Below are 15,948 nucleotides of genomic sequence, written 5' to 3' on the forward strand. Positions count from 1 at the left end.
CCGCGGGAACCGGCCAGAGCGGACACTTTGCGGCGCAAGAGCCGTTGGCACTTAGAAGTTTTTCAGCAGAGTTGGCGTGACCTCCAGGGGAAGAGGCTGATTTTCTGCTATTTGTGGCGAGCGCGGGAACCAGCCAGAGCGGACACTTTACGGCGCAAGAGCCGTTGGCACTTAGAAATTTTTCGCCAGAGTTGGCGTGACCTCCAGGGGAAGAGGCTGATTTTCTGCTATTTGTGGCCGAGCGCGGGAACCAGCCAGAGCGGACACTTTAGACTTAGACTTAGACTTAGACAGAACTTTATTGTCATTTTGTCAACACTAGGTGTGTACAAAACGAAATTTCGTTGCATACGGCTTTCAGCAATGTAGAGGTATTTCGGCTGGTTAAAAAAAGTGACATTCTATATAAAAATATGAAATAAGATAATTATAAAGTACAAAGTGCAGCAGTGATAAAGTATGTGAACAGTGCAGGAGACAAAAGCAGTATTTACAAGTGTGCAGAGGAATGCTACGTTTGAATGTTCAACAGTCTGACGACAGCAGGGAAAAAACTATTGCAGAACCTGGTGGACCTGCAGCGGATGCTGCGAAACCTCTTCCCAGAGGGCAGCAGGGAGAACAGTCCATGGTGGGGGTGTGATGGGTCACTGATAATATTTCGGGCTCGGGACACGCAGCGCTGGGATGACAAGTCCTGAATGGAGGGAAGAGGAGCCCCGATGATCCTCTCTGCTGTCCTCACCACTCTCCTCAGGTTCTTCCAATCGGAGGCGCTGCAACCTCCACACCACACCGAGAGACAGCTTGTCAGAATGCTCTCTATGGTGCTTCGGTAGAACGTCCTCATGATGGGTGGGGGCAGGTGGGCTCTCCTCATCCTCCGCAGGAAGTACAAGCGCTTCTGTGCCCTCTTGACCAGTGTTGTGGTGTTCACAGTCCAGGTGAGGTCGTCTGTGATGTGGACTCCCAGGAATTTAGTGCTGCTGACCACCTCCACAGCTGAGCTGTTGATGATCAGTGGAGCGTGGTGAGGCTGGTTCTTCCTGAAGTCGACGATGATCTCCTTCGTCTTCTCCACATTCAGGATCAGGCTGTTTTCTCTGCACCAGCCCACCAACTGCTCCACCTCCTCTCTGTAGTCCAGGTCGTTGTTGTCCCTGATGAGGCCCACCACCGTTGTGTCGTCTGCAAACTTCACGATGTGATTGGTGGTGAACCTGGGGGCGCAGTCGTGTGTCATCAGGGTGAACAGCAGGGGGCTCAGGACGCAGCCCTGAGGGGAGCCTGTGCTGAGGGTGATGACATCTGAGGTGTTCTGTCCGACCCGGACTGACTGAGGTCTGTTGGTGAGGAAGTCTAGCAGCCAGTTCCGAAGGGGGGTGCTGAAGCCCAGGTGTTCCAGTTTTTCCACCAGATGTTGTGGAATGATGGTGTTAAACGCTGAGCTGAAGTCCAGGAACAGCAACCGCACGTGGGTGTTCCTCTCCTCCAGGTGAGCCAGGCTCAGGTGAAGAACGGAGGAGATGGCATCCTCAGTGGAGCGGTTCTGCCGGTAGGCAAACTGGAACGGATCGAATGTTGGGGGGAGTCTGGAGACGATGTGATCTTTGAGCAGCCTTTCGAAGCACTTCATCATGATGGGAGTCAGTGCCACCGGTCTGTAGTCATTCCATGAGGTGATTTGAGGTTTCTTCGGCACCGGAATGATGGAGGCAGCCTTGAAGCACACTGGCACTTTGGCTTGGTCCAGCGAGATGTTAAAAATGTCTGTGATGACACCAGCCAGCTGGCCTGCACATTCCTTGAACACCCGCCCAGGTATGTTGTCGGGGCCTGGGGCCTTACGTGGGTTGACTCTTCTCAGAGTCTTCCACACGTCGGCTGAGTCAAGGCAGAGGACCTCCTCTTCCTGGTGGGGAACAGTTTTAACTGCCGGAGTGCTGTTTAGTGCCTCAAAACGCCCAAAGAAGTTATTTAGACCATTTAGGAAGTCAGCATCAACCTCACCCACCGGGGGGGAGGGTGAGTTGTAGTCCGTGATCGCCCGTATGCCTTGCCACATACTCCTGGTGTTATTGGCGTCGTGGAAAAAATCCTGAATTTTCCGACTGTGGCTTCGCTTCGCTAGCCTGATGGCACGGTTCAAGTTGGCTCTCGCTGTCCTCAGTGCCTCCTTGTCGCCAGACTTGAAGGCTGAGTTCCGTGCTCGTAGCATATGACGTACATCCTCAGTCATCCAGGGTCGTTGGTTGGCTCGGGTGATGATGTTCTTAGTGGTGCTGACGTCCTCGGAGCATTTGTTGATGTAGGCTGACACAGTCATGGCGTACTCATCAATGTTGATCTGATTGTCATATGTTGCTGCTGATTTGAACATGTCCCAGTCAGAGCACTCAAAGCAGTCCTGGAGTGCCTCCATGGCCCCCTCAGACCACACCCTCACCTGCTTCACTGTGGGTTTTGCTCTGATCAGCAGGGGCCTGTATGCAGGGGTTAGCATAACAGATAGGTGGTCTGAAGAGCCGAGGTGGGGGCGGGGGGCTGCTCTGAAGCATCCTTTATATTTGTGTAAACCAAGTCACAGAGTGTTCTCTCCCCGAGTTGGAAAATCCACGTGTTGGTAAAAATGAGGGAGAATAGTCTTCATGCTAGCCTGGTTGAAGTCCCCAGCAATGATGAAAACCCCCTCTGTGTGCGTGGATTGCAGCTCACTGATTGTCCGATAGAGAACCCTCATGGCCTCTTTAGTGTTAGCGCTAGGAGGCACGTACACAGCCGTGATGCTAACAACAGTAAACTCTCTGGGCAGGTAGAAGGGTCTGCAGTTAACAGTCAAAACTTTACGGCGCAAGAGCCGTTGGCACTTAGAAATTTTTCAGCACAGTTGGCGTGACCTCCAGGGAAGAGGCTGATTTTCTGCTATTTGTGGGCCGAGCGCGGGAACGGCCAGAGCGGACACTTTACGGCGCAAGAGCCTTGGCACTTAGAAATTTTTCGCCAGACTTGGCGTGAGCTCCAGGGAAGAGGCTGATTTCTGCTATTTGTGGCGAGCGCAGGAACCAGCCAGAGCGGACACTTTACGGCGCAAGAGCCGTTGGCACTTAGAATTTTTCGGCAGAGTTGGCGTGACCTCCAGGGGAAGAGGCTGATTTTCTGCTATTTGTGGCCGAGCGCGGGAACCGGCCAGAGCGGACACTTTACGCGCAAGAGCCGTTGGCACTTAGAAATTTTCGCCAGAGTTGGCGTGAGCTCCAGGGGAAGAGGCTGGTTTTCTGCTATTTGTGGCCGAGCGCGGGAACCAGCCAGAGCGGACACTTTACGGCGCAAGAGCCGTTGGCACTTAGAAAGTTTTCCTGCTTGAAAGTCTGCGCTGAGCAGCTGGCGCCCACCTTTGCACGGATCTTCAACCGTTCTCTGGAGATGTGTGAGGTGCCTTCGTGCTTCAAGAGCTCCACCATCGTTCCAGTGGCCAAGAGCCGCCATCACAGGTTTGAATGACTATAGACCTGTCGCACTGACATCTGTGGTCATGAAATCTTTCGAGAGGTTAGTGCTGAACCACCTGAAGGAGGTCACGGGCCCCCTGCTTGACCCCCTCCAGTTTGCCTACCGGGCAAACAGGTCAGTGGATGATGCGGTCAACATGGGACTGCACTACATCCGCACCACCTGGACACCCAGGAACGTACGCCAGGATCCTGTTCGTGGACTTCAGCTCGGCGTTCAACACCATCGCTCCTGACATCCTCCAACAGAAGCTCATCCAGCTTGCGGTGCCTGCCTCCACCTGTCAGTGGATCACCAGCTTCCTGACCAACAGGAGACAGCGTGTGAGGCTGGGGGAATCATATCTGACACCCGGACCACAATACTGGAGCCCCTCAGGGGTGCGTCCTCTCCCCACTGCTCTTCTCTCTCTACACCAATGATTTCTCCTCAGGTGACTCTCCTGTGAAGCTCCTGAAGTATGCAGACGACACCACTCTCATCGGACTGATCCAGGACGGTGATGAGGCTGCGTACAGACACGAGGTGGAGCGGCTGGTCCACTGGTGCAGCCAAAACCACCTGGAGCTGAACTCGCTCAAGACCGTGGAGATGACAGTGGATTTCAGGCGAGACCCTTCACCACTTTTACCCCTCACTATCCGCAGTAATACTATTGTCTCCACAGACACCTTCAAGTTCCTGGAACCACAATCTCTCGGGACCTGAAATGGACTGGCCACATAGACTCTGTCCGGAAGAAGGCCCAGCAGAGGCTGTACTTCCTGAGACAAGCTCAAGAAGTTCAACACTGCCGCGAGTGCTTCTGAAGACCTTCTACACTGCCATCATCCAGTCTGTCCTCTGCACCTCCATCACTGTCTGGTTTGGATCGGCCTCCAAACAAGACAAGCACAGACTGCAACGGACAATCAGGACTGCTGAAAAATCATTGGAATCAACCTCCCATCTATCCAAGACTTGTACCTGTCCAGGACCAGGAAACGTGCAAGGAACATCTCTACAGACCCTTCTCACCCAGGTTGCAGTCTGTTTGAACTACTCCCCTCCGGACGGCGTTACAGAGCTCGGTACGCCAAAACCAGCAGACACAGAGACAGCTTCTTCCCCCAGGCTGTTGCTCTGATGAACTCACACCACTCTTAGAGTCTCAGAGTCATTACTGAGCAATAACATCCTGCTCTCCACACCTTTTTTGAATTTGTCTACACTGTTTGTACTATGTGTCCTCTCTGCATCCATTGCAGCCTGGTCATCCTGGAAGAGGGACCTTCCTATCTGTGGTCTCTTCTCAAGGTTTCTCATTTCCCCTAGCTGGAGTTTTGAGTTTTTCCTTGCCCTTTTGGGAGTTTAAGATCAGGGGATGTTTGAGAATATTTGCCATTTTTCACATGTCCTGAGTGTTGTTAGTCACCTAAATGCTGAACAGAGGCTGTGATTTACCGAAGTCAAATTCCTTGTTTGGCACGCTCAAACATGGCGAATAAAAAACTCTTGAATATTGAATCTTGAATATGATAAATCATTATCCTACGCCAGCTTCACGCTCAGGAAGGAACATCAATTCTCATCGTCGTAGTTAGCGAGACCGTCACTTTAGAAAAGCATTTCTCAAATTAAGCGCTATAGAAATTATCCCTGAAAGTATAGTCTTGACTCCATTACGGGCGGCGGCGGGATGTCATCTGCGAGAGTATCATTTTTACCCAGAGGGCAACCTTTGTCCAAATTCACTACACCACGACTAGTAAAGGACTATGTTAGATTAGATTGAGCGTCGACGTCATTGAAAAATAACATCATGAGGCTTTTAAAAATGCCTATAGTAGCCAAACAATCAACTTTACATTGTAGACACGTTTCAGTTCATCCACCGGCCGTGAGCACTGATGACGAATACTTTGTATTGCCCATCGATCCATTTTCTGTACCGCTTGTCCCCACGGGGGGTCGCGGGCGTGCTGGAGCCAATCCCAGCAGTCATCGGGCAGTAGGCGGGGGACACCTTGAAACGTTTGCCAGTCAATCGCAGGGCACACAGACGAAAAACCGTCCGCACTCGCACCTACGGGCAATTTGGAGCGCTCAATGGGGCCTATCATGCATGTTTTGGGGAAATGGAAGGAAACCAGAGTGGAGAACGTGCACAATGCAAACAAACAGGTCGGGCAAGGGAGTTGGAACCGAACGCTATGAGCAGCAGAGCAAGCGTGGACTCACAACGACACGTTTTAAGTGTAAACATTTCCATAGAATCGCCATCAAGTGGTGCGTTTTATATTTGGGACAAACGCAATTGATTATTATTTGGTTACCATTTACATTTTGATCAGGGGAGAGCGCGAACGCAGTCCCCCACTACCAGAAATTATGCAGTCGAGATTCCCACATTTGGGGAATTCGCAATGAGACAGCATTCGTAGAACTGTTAACATAGTACACCTTTAGTCATTACAAAACCAAAACATTATAAATTAAGTAAAAAATAGATTCAAAAATATTACCATCATGCTTTAAACGGCTATACACATATTTTTTAATAACAAACCAAACTTGCACCCATTAACAATAATATATATCTATATTGTATATATTGTATTGAAATGTATGTAATGTTATAGGAACCTGCTGTAAAACAGTTCTTGAACTGAGTCAGGCCAGTCCATGAAACTTTGATGTTACATGTCGACCTTTCCTTTAAATAAACTGAAAACTGATGCTTTGCTTCTTTTTCTACTCCCTCCACGCCTTTGTTCACCTCCTTTTTCTTAGAGTCGCCATCTAGTGGTGATGGCAGCAACCATAATAAACCATAATAAATGAAGTCAAAACGTGCCTATCATGCATTGCCTCTTTTCACCTGAGAACCCTAAAACGGTATGAATTTGTATTTATTGAAAATCTCCAACATTACTGCAGAAAAATATATATATTTCTTTTTCTGAACAAGTTTTGAAAATTACATTTTCTTAAAAATTGGAGAACAAGAATTATACTAAAAATTCCTGGAACAATGATAGGAAAATCTCAAGCAAAGAAAGACATTTTAATTATATTTTAGAACGGTTACGTATATTCTTGCGGCCGCTCAAGTCGAGCCGTCATGAACTTGAATCAAGCCCCATCAAGACATGACTTTCTGCTTTATCCTGTGAGAATGGATTGCGATGTCTTCCTGAGTAAATTACTCTTGATTTGACCAGTACCCTCCGTCATTGACTTTCTGCTTTATCCTGTGAGAATAAAGCTAACGGATTGTGATGTAAACTACTCTCGATTTGACCAGTAGAGGGGGGTGCACCGTTCCTGGAGGTACTGCAATACCAGGTCGATGCATGGAGTGGACGGAGCAAGCACCTATTCCAGCTCCCTGCTCCAAAAATCAATTTAATATATGGTCCCCGGATAGGGGACGTATCAGATATTAAACTGATAAGAACAGATACTACACTTGAATTACTGGATTATCATTCACTTCGTACACTTTATTGTTCTCTAGTCTTGCCCTATTTGCATTACTGTGCTGAGGTTTGGGGGAATACTTATAAAACTTCACTACAGCCACTTATCATTCAGCAGAAAAGAGCAATAAGGACTATTCATAAAGTCAACTACTTGGAACACACAAATCCACTTTTCATACAATCCAAACTATTGAAATTCACTGACATAGTATCTTATCAAACAGCAATCATCATGTATAGGGCAAAAGCAAAACAACTACCAGATAATATCCAAAACTTATTTAGGCATCGGGAGGGAGGTTATAAGTTAAGAGGGAATCACAACTTCAAAATCTTAAACATAAGAACAACCTTAAAAAGTTTCTGTATAACTATAACCGGGGTCAAACTATGGAACAATCTAAGTGAGGAACTCAAGCAAAGTCCAAATATCCACCAGTTTAAAAAAATGTATAAAATATGTTGTTTAGCGGGTACAAAGGTTAAGAGTGCCAAAGGGCTAACACAAGTAAAAATGAAACAGAACAATAAGTGTGCAAGTTTGTCTACTTGTGTTATATTGTAGAATTACAGTATAGTATGTTGAATCGTTGGTTTAATGGATGAAGTGAGAAAGGGGTAGGAATCTAAAAAGCTATGCTTCCTCCTACTCCTTTTCGAGCATTCTTTATTTTTTTTTATTTACTTATGTATTATTATTATTAATTAATTAATTTATTTAATGTATTTACTTCTATTTGTTGGTTTATTTTTTTGTTTGTTTGTTTTGTATGGACTTATGTGGCACTTTAGTGTTATTTGCTTTTGTTTTTTTTTTTTTTTTTGTTTTTTTTTTTTTTTTGGATGTTCGAAATAAAGATATCAATCAATCACTCAATCAATCAATCAATCAATCAATCTTAGCCAAAAGGCCGAGAAGCGATAACCAGAAATGGGTCTGAGGAAACCACTTAAATAAAGAGACTACCAATTCAAGTTACGGTTTAAATATATCGATGGCTGACACTCGCACCTACGGGCAATTTGGAGCGCTCAATGGGCCCTATCATGCATGTTTTGGGGCAGGGGTGGGCAAACTTTTTGACTCGCGGGCCGAACTGGGTTTTGCCCTCTAACTGCGAGGGCCGAAACCAGGAGCAGATGGACGTAGTGTTTGTGTGAAGTAATATAAGCGACCTGTAAAGGTCATTGCATAAAAGATTTTGGCCTTTAGTAGGTAGTAAAGCATGGATATTCCAAACAAGTTTTTTGAAAACAAATGCATTTATTAACAGCATTAAAAAAAAAAAATCACTAAAAAACTGCTATCAGTGATCTCATAAGATAAACATTATTATGAATAACAGTCTCCATCACTTCAGTGCCTGCAGGTCAGATTAATGAAAAATGTTTATCTTATGAGATCACATCAAACAGCAAACATTCTGACCAAATATATCATCTTGAAGAATCGGTGAAAGCATACATCCAAATAAAGTAATCAAAACGGCAACACGGTGAGGGGTATCTGAACATCAGAGCAGAGTTTTAACTCACAAAACCTGGTAACAGAGGTGAGGAAACGGGAAACACTTCCTTAAAGCAAGCCTTAAGAACTTTACAGGTTAAGATTAGTCGCAAACAGTTGGTGCATCAATGTCCTTGAGCATCCTGCATTGTTTGAAAATGAGAATGGTCGCTAGTTTCAATCCCTGCTATGTGTACAAATCATATTCAAAATGCATTTTTTTACAACAAACTTGAGAGCCTCCCCTTCATTTCAGTGGGAACAGTGTTGTTGGTCTCCCTTTTTTGCTAGTGCATCATAGTCTGGAGTAAAATTTGTTGTGGCAATTCTTAGGAGAGATCCGTTTACCTCGATCTGTGACGGGTTGATGTGGCTGAACGTCACGTCGCGTACGTCGAGTCAAATTGGCCACTCTTTTAACATTCGGCACTCACTTCTTTTCTTCGGGCCACTCATTTTAATGGAAGGATTCCAGGGGAAGGTTTGTGGGTGGCTTTAGCGTAAAACTGTATCTGAAAGCTCAGCGAGCGAATTACAAGAATGCTGTCGTCACAGCCCACGCTCTAAATTCGGGACTGATACAAATAGAGCGCGAGTGCGCCATGTCCGTACTACTGAGTACGTACGTACACGCACTTGTGAGTGTGCACCGAGCTTTCTGACACGGCTTCCGGTAGTAAATGCGCAGGCGAGCGGTTCCCCATCTACTGGGGAAACGCAGTCATTGCAGGCAAAATGACAAAAAAAAAAGTTTAATAATACAATTAATTCAGGGTTGGCGGGCCGGATTAAACGGTCCCGTGGGCCGGATGTGGCCCGCGGGCCGTAGTTTGCCCACCCCTGTTTTGGGGAAATGGAAGGAAACCAGAGTGGAGAACGTGCACAATGCAAACAGGTCGGGGAAGGGAGTTGGAACCGAACGCTATGAGCAGCAGAGCAAGCGTGGACTCACAACGACACGTTTTAAGTGTAAACATTTCCATAGAATGGCCATCAAGTGGTGCGTTTTATATTTGGCTGAAACGCAATTGTTGATCATTATTTGGTTACCATTCACATTTTGATCAGGGGAGAGCGCGAACGCAGTCCCCCACTACCAGAAATTATGCAGTCGAGATTCCCACATTTGGGGAATTCGCAGGGGTCAACACAACCGGAGTGCAATGGCTGAGCCTCACCCTGGGTGAACCACCTTCTTGATCACGGTATCCCCTGCCAGGTAAGTATGAGTTGTACAAGTCGCCGGGGCCGAAGTCTTTACCGCGCACACCATCTTCAGTCAGAGGCTAATTTGCTACAAAAGTGTGAGCACACATATTCGGTGGATGAGACAGCATTCGTAGAACTGTTAACATAGTACACCTTTAGTCATTACAAAACCAAAACATTATAAATTAAGTAAAAAATAGATTCAAAAACATTACCATCATGCTTTGCTTCTTTTCTACTGCCTCCACGCCTTTGTTCACCTCCTTTTTCTTAGAGTCGCCATCTAGTGGTGATGGCAGCAACCATAATAAACCATAATAAATGAAGTCAAAACATGCCCATCATGCATTGCCTCTTTTCACCTGAGAACCCTAAAACGGTATGAATTTTATTTATTGAAAATCTCCAACATTACCGCAGAAATATATATATTTCTTTTCTGAACAAGTTTTGAAAATTACATTTTCTTAAACTTTTGAGAACAAGAATTGTACAAAATTCATGGAACAATGATAGGAAAATCTCAAGCAATGAAAGACATTTTAATCATATTTTAGAACGGTTACGTAAATTCTTGCTGCCGCTCAAGTCGAGCCGTCATGAACTTGAATCAAACCCTCCGTCATTGACTTTCTGCTTTATCCTGTGAGAATAAAGCTAACGGATTGTGATGTAAACTACTCTCGATTTGACCAGTAGAGGGGGGTGCACCGTTCTGGAGGTACTGCAATACCAGGTCGATGCATGGAGTGGACGGAGCAAGCACCTATTCCAGCTCCCTGCTCCAAAAATCAATTTAATATATGGTCCCCGGATAGGGGACGTATCAGATATTAAACTGATAAGAACAGATACTACACTTGATCTTAGCCAAAAGGCCGAGAAGCGATAACCAAAACTGGGTATGAGGAAACTACTTCAATAAAGAGACTACCAATTCAAGTTACGGTTTGAATATATCGACTCATACTAATGCCACGTAGCGACCACCCAAACAACAACTATTAACAGTCTGGAATGATAATGCGTCACTGTGCTGTTTTCAACCTGCGCATCGATCAAATGGTTGCAGATTTTCCTGTGTTCACGTAGGTTTAGTGTCAGTTGGTTCACGTTGACCCAATAGAATAATGATGAACTGAGCTCCTGATGGGAATAGCTTTTAATGACCAACAAAACGAATTAGTCATTCGCCAAAAACAATCCGATCTTTGGATACATTTCGGGACCGAAAGCACAATAGCTGTTTGATGAACATTTTGACGAAAAAAAAAAAACACGCAGCAAAAAAACACGCGGCCCACTTCGCCAAACTACTTCCTATTTTCTGCTGTGGCAAATTACATTAACCCTCGAACGCCACCATCGCAGTGGAGGTGAATTGCATTCCAATCCATGCCAGCATTTCTTAACACTCATTTGAGAAATTACGATCGTCTTTTGTTTCCCGATTTGTGTTGAATAAAAATCTGAAATTACAATGTGAAAATAACACTCGGAAATCGGATCATTTCCCGTTCTCATACCAAAAGTACACGGACCAAGACATACAACTGTTTATACGTTCAAAACTCACACTCAAAATAGTTGCCCAATCGATAGGTGACGCTGTTTGAAATAACGAGCGCCAACGTCGTGAATCAGGTATCCGTAATCCTGTGCGCCAACAATGTTTAAAGGAAAAAACACATTAATGAACACAACAAAATCGTTTAAACTGTCTATTTAGGTGGAGTCCTTCTAAGTATAGTAAATCTATGAACGTCTATTGTTTGTATTAGAAGGAATGGTTGCTGCAATTTCAGCGTGAGACCGCCTGTTAATTTGGTGAGACCAGCAATGGGGTGGCCCGTTTAGACCCGACTCAGTAGTTCACTCTGTTTCTCTTCAGATCGTATAAATCTTTCGCCTTTTACTAAAGATTTCCGTGGGGAGGAACAACAAGAGTCTATCTCAATTTTTTGATGCTCTGCGAAAGCGGAGCTACCTAATGCTGTTGAAGATAACATCGATCACGAACTCTACATTCAATTCAGCAGATTTACCTTACGTAATAGTTACATTTTCAATATAATTGATTACAAATTAGAATACTTAAATGTTACTTGTTTTCGATAAACATATAAGGACCTGCGTTTGGAGTACTTCTTTAGAAAGACAGACCTGTCAATTATGCTTTGAGGAGTGGAAAAAAATGTTTTGGAGATACGGATGAACTCTTTAGAGAGACATCCAGCCGAGAAAAAGATATTGGTTCTAAGATCCTTCTTTAACAGTATAGTGTTAATGTAAGTTATAAATATTTAACTTTTCTTGTCACAGAGGAAGCTTGATGCTGTCATTTAGGTCGTAACAGCGACATAATGTTCAACGTCGCATTGAAACAATGCTCTAATTTACATGGTAAACAGTAATATCGCAGTTTGATTTTACATTTTAAAAAGAACTACTCTGATCATGTTCATTCCCTCAATACTCCACAAGGAAGTAAAGAACGTTCATCAAAGGTGAAGGACATATTTCACCTTCCTGCTTGAAAGTCTGCGCTGAGCAGCTGGCGCCCACCTTTGCACGGATCTTTAACCGTTCTCTGGAGCTGTGTGAGGTGCCCTCGTGCTTCAAGAGCTCCACCATCGTTCCAGTGGCCAAGAAGCCCGCCATCACAGGTTTGAATGACTATAGACCTGTCGCACTGACATCTGTGGTCATGAAATCTTTCGAGAGGTTAGTGCTGAACCACCTGAAGGATGTCACGGGCCCCCTGCTTGACCCCTCCAGTTTGCCTACCGGGCAAACAGGTCAGTGGATGATGCGGTCAACATGGGACTGCACTACATCCTGCACCACCTGGACACCCCAGGAACGTACGCCAGGATCCTGTTCGTGGACTTCAGCTCGGCGTTCAACACCATCGCTCCTGACATCCTCCAACAGAAGCTCATCCAGCTTGCGGTGCCTGCCTCCACCTGTCAGTGGATCACCAGCTTCCTGACCAACAGGAGACAGCGTGTGAGGCTGGGGGGCATCACATCTGACACCCGGACCACCAATACTGGAGCCCCTCAGGGGTGCGTCCTCTCCCCACTGCTCTTCTCTCTCTACACCAATGATTTCTCCTCAGGTGACTCTCCTGTGAAGCTCCTGAAGTATGCAGACGACACCACTCTCATCGGACTGATCCAGGACGGTGATGAGGCTGCGTACAGACAGGAGGTGGAGCGGCTGGTCCACTGGTGCAGCCAAAACCACCTGGAGCTGAACTCGCTCAAGACCGTGGAGATGACAGTGGATTTCAGGCGAGACCCTTCACCACTTTTACCCCTCACTATCCGCAGTAATACTATTCTCTCCACAGACACCTTCAAGTTCCTGGGAACCACAATCTCTCGGGACCTGAAATGGACTGGCCACATAGACTCTGTCCGGAAGAAGGCCCAGCAGAGGCTGTACTTCCTGAGACAGCTCAAGAAGTTCAACCTGCCGCGAGTGCTTCTGAAGACCTTCTACACTGCCATCATCCAGTCTGTCCTCTGCACCTCCATCACTGTCTGGTTTGGATCGGCCTCCAAACAAGACAAGCACAGACTGCAACGGACAATCAGGACTGCTGAAAAAATCATTGGAATCAACCTCCCATCTATCCAAGACGTGTACCTGTCCAGGACCAGGAAACGTGCAAGGAACATCTCTACAGACCCTTCTCACCCAGGTTGCAGTCTGTTTGAACTACTCCCCTCCGGACGGCGTTACAGAGCTCGGTACGCCAAAACCAGCAGACACAGAGACAGCTTCTTCCCCCAGGCTGTTGCTCTGATGAACTCACACCACTCTTAGAGTCTCAGAGTCATTACTGAGCAATAACATCCTGCTCTCCACACCTTTTTGAATTTGTCTACACTGTTTGTACTATGTGTCCTCTCTGCATCCATTGCAGCCTGGTCATCCTGGAAGAGGGCCCTTCCTATCTGTGGTCTCTTCTCAAGGTTTCTCATTTACCCTAGCTGGAGTTTTGAGTTTTTCCTTGCCCTTTTGGGAGTTTAAGATCAGGGGATGTTTGAGAATATTTGCCATTTTTCACATGTCCTGGTGTTAGTCACCTAAATGTTGAACAGAGGCTGTGATTTACCGAAGTCAAATTCCTTGTTTGGCACGCTCAAACATGGCGAATAAAAAAACTCTTGAATATTGAATCTTGAATATGATAAATCATTATCCTACGCCAGCTTCACGCTCAGGAAGGAACATCAATTCTCATCGTCGTAGTTAGCGAGACCGTCACTTTAGAAAAGCATTTCTCAAATTAAGCGCTATAGAAATTATCCCTGAAAGTATAGTCTTGACTCCATTACGGGCGGCGGGGATGTCATCTGCGAGAGTATCATTTTTACCCAGAGGGCAACCTTTGTCCAAATTCACTACACCACGACTAGTAAAGGACTATGTTAGATTAGATTGAGCGTCGACGTCATTGAAAAATAACATCATGAGGCTTTTAAAAATGCCTATAGTAGCCAAACAATCAACTTTACATTGTAGACACGTTTCAGTTCATCCACCGGCCGTGAGCACTGATGACGAATACTTTGTATTGCCCATCGATCCATTTTCTGTACCGCTTGTCCCCACGGGGGGTCGCGGGCGTGCTGGAGCCAATCCCAGCAGTCATCGGGCAGTAGGCGGGGGACACCTTGAAACGTTTGCCAGTCAATCGCAGGGCACACAGACGAAAAACCGTCCGCACTCGCACCTACGGGCAATTTGGAGCGCTCAATGGGGCCTATCATGCATGTTTTGGGGAAATGGAAGGAAACCAGAGTGGAGAACGTGCACAATGCAAACAAACAGGTCGGGCAAGGGAGTTGGAACCGAACGCTATGAGCAGCAGAGCAAGCGTGGACTCACAACGACACGTTTTAAGTGTAAACATTTCCATAGAATCGCCATCAAGTGGTGCGTTTTATATTTGGGACAAACGCAATTGATTATTATTTGGTTACCATTTACATTTGATCAGGGGAGAGCGCGAACGCAGTCCCCCACTACCAGAAATTATGCAGTCGAGATTCCCACATTTGGGGAATTCGCAATGAGACAGCATTCGTAGAACTGTTAACATAGTACACCTTTAGTCATTACAAAACCAAAACATTATAAATTAAGAAAAATAGATTCAAAAATATTACCATCATGCTTTAAACGGCTATACACATATTTTTTAATAACAAACCAAACTTGCACCCATTAACAATAATATATATCTATTGTATATTGTATTGAAATGTATGTAATGTTATAGGAACCTGCTGTAAAACAGTTCTTGAACTGAGTCAGGCCAGTCCATGAAACTTTGATGTTACATGTCGACCTTTCCTTTAAATAAACTGAAAACTGATGCTTTGCTTCTTTTTCTACTCCCTCCACGCCTTTGTTCACCTCCTTTTCTTAGAGTCGCCATCTAGTGGTGATGGCAGCAACCATAATAAACCATAATAAATGAAGTCAAAACGTGCCTATCATGCATTGCCTCTTTTCACCTGAGAACCCTAAAACGGTATGAATTTGTATTTATTGAAAATCTCCAACATTACTGCAGAAAAAATATATATATTTCTTTTTCTGAACAAGTTTTGAAAATTACATTTTCTTAAAAATTGGAGAACAAGAATTATACTAAAAATTCCTGGAACAATGATAGGAAAATCTCAAGCAAAGAAAGACATTTTAATTATATTTTAGAACGGTTACGTATATTCTTGCGGCCGCTCAAGTCGAGCCGTCATGAACTTGAATCAAGCCCCATCAAGACATGACTTTCTGCTTTATCCTGTGAGAATGGATTGCGATGTCTTCCTGAGTAAATTACTCTTGATTTGACCAGTAGAGGGGGGTGCACCGTCCCTGGAGATACTGCAATACCAGGTCGATGCGTGGAGTGGACGGAGCAAGCCCCTATTCCATCTCCCTGTTCCAAAAATCATTTTAATATATGGTCCCCGGATAGGGGATGTATCAGATATTAAACTGATAAGAACAGATACTACACTAGATCTTAGCCAAAAGGCCGAGAAGCGATAACCAGAAATGGGTCTGAGGAAACCACTTAAATAAAGAGACTACCAATTCAAGTTACGGTTTAAATATATCGATGGCTGACACTCGCACCTACGGGCAATTTGGAGCGCTCAATGGGCCCTATCATGCATGTTTTGGGGAAATGGAAGGAAACCAGAGTGGAGAACGTGCACAATGCAAACAGGT

The 15,948-nt window shown here is 45.3% G+C and overlaps 5 non-coding genes and 4 pseudogenes across 5 annotated transcripts; 1 reads left to right on the forward strand and 8 right to left on the reverse strand.

Moving 5' to 3' along the window:
- Positions 1-4,930: 4,930 nt before the first annotated feature.
- LOC119133154 lies at positions 4,931-5,164 on the reverse strand (annotated as a pseudogene).
- A 676-nt stretch (positions 5,165-5,840) lies between these two features.
- On the reverse strand, positions 5,841-5,992 carry LOC119133137 (annotated as a pseudogene).
- Positions 5,993-6,800: 808 nt separating this feature from the next.
- On the reverse strand, positions 6,801-6,978 carry LOC119133150 (annotated as a pseudogene).
- A 2,568-nt stretch (positions 6,979-9,546) lies between these two features.
- Positions 9,547-9,708, reverse strand: LOC119133135. The gene has a single exon (XR_005100068.1). It is a non-coding gene; the product is annotated as a U1 spliceosomal RNA (small nuclear RNA).
- Positions 9,709-10,390: 682 nt separating this feature from the next.
- On the reverse strand, positions 10,391-10,580 carry LOC119133149. The gene has a single exon (XR_005100078.1). It is a non-coding gene; the product is annotated as a U2 spliceosomal RNA (small nuclear RNA).
- A 982-nt stretch (positions 10,581-11,562) lies between these two features.
- On the forward strand, positions 11,563-11,675 carry LOC119133165. The gene has a single exon (XR_005100087.1). It is a non-coding gene; the product is annotated as a U5 spliceosomal RNA (small nuclear RNA).
- A 2,138-nt stretch (positions 11,676-13,813) lies between these two features.
- On the reverse strand, positions 13,814-14,028 carry LOC119133158. Its single transcript, XR_005100081.1, has one exon. It is a non-coding gene; the product is annotated as a small nucleolar RNA U3 (small nucleolar RNA).
- A 673-nt stretch (positions 14,029-14,701) lies between these two features.
- Positions 14,702-14,842, reverse strand: LOC119133139 (annotated as a pseudogene).
- Positions 14,843-15,572: 730 nt separating this feature from the next.
- Positions 15,573-15,763, reverse strand: LOC119133147. Its single transcript, XR_005100076.1, has one exon. It is a non-coding gene; the product is annotated as a U2 spliceosomal RNA (small nuclear RNA).
- Between the last annotated feature and the right edge of the window lie 185 nt (positions 15,764-15,948).

The sequence above is a fragment of the Syngnathus acus genome, chromosome 13, assembly GCF_901709675.1.
Source record: "Syngnathus acus chromosome 13, fSynAcu1.2, whole genome shotgun sequence".
Taxonomy (NCBI): Eukaryota; Metazoa; Chordata; class Actinopteri; order Syngnathiformes; family Syngnathidae; genus Syngnathus; species Syngnathus acus.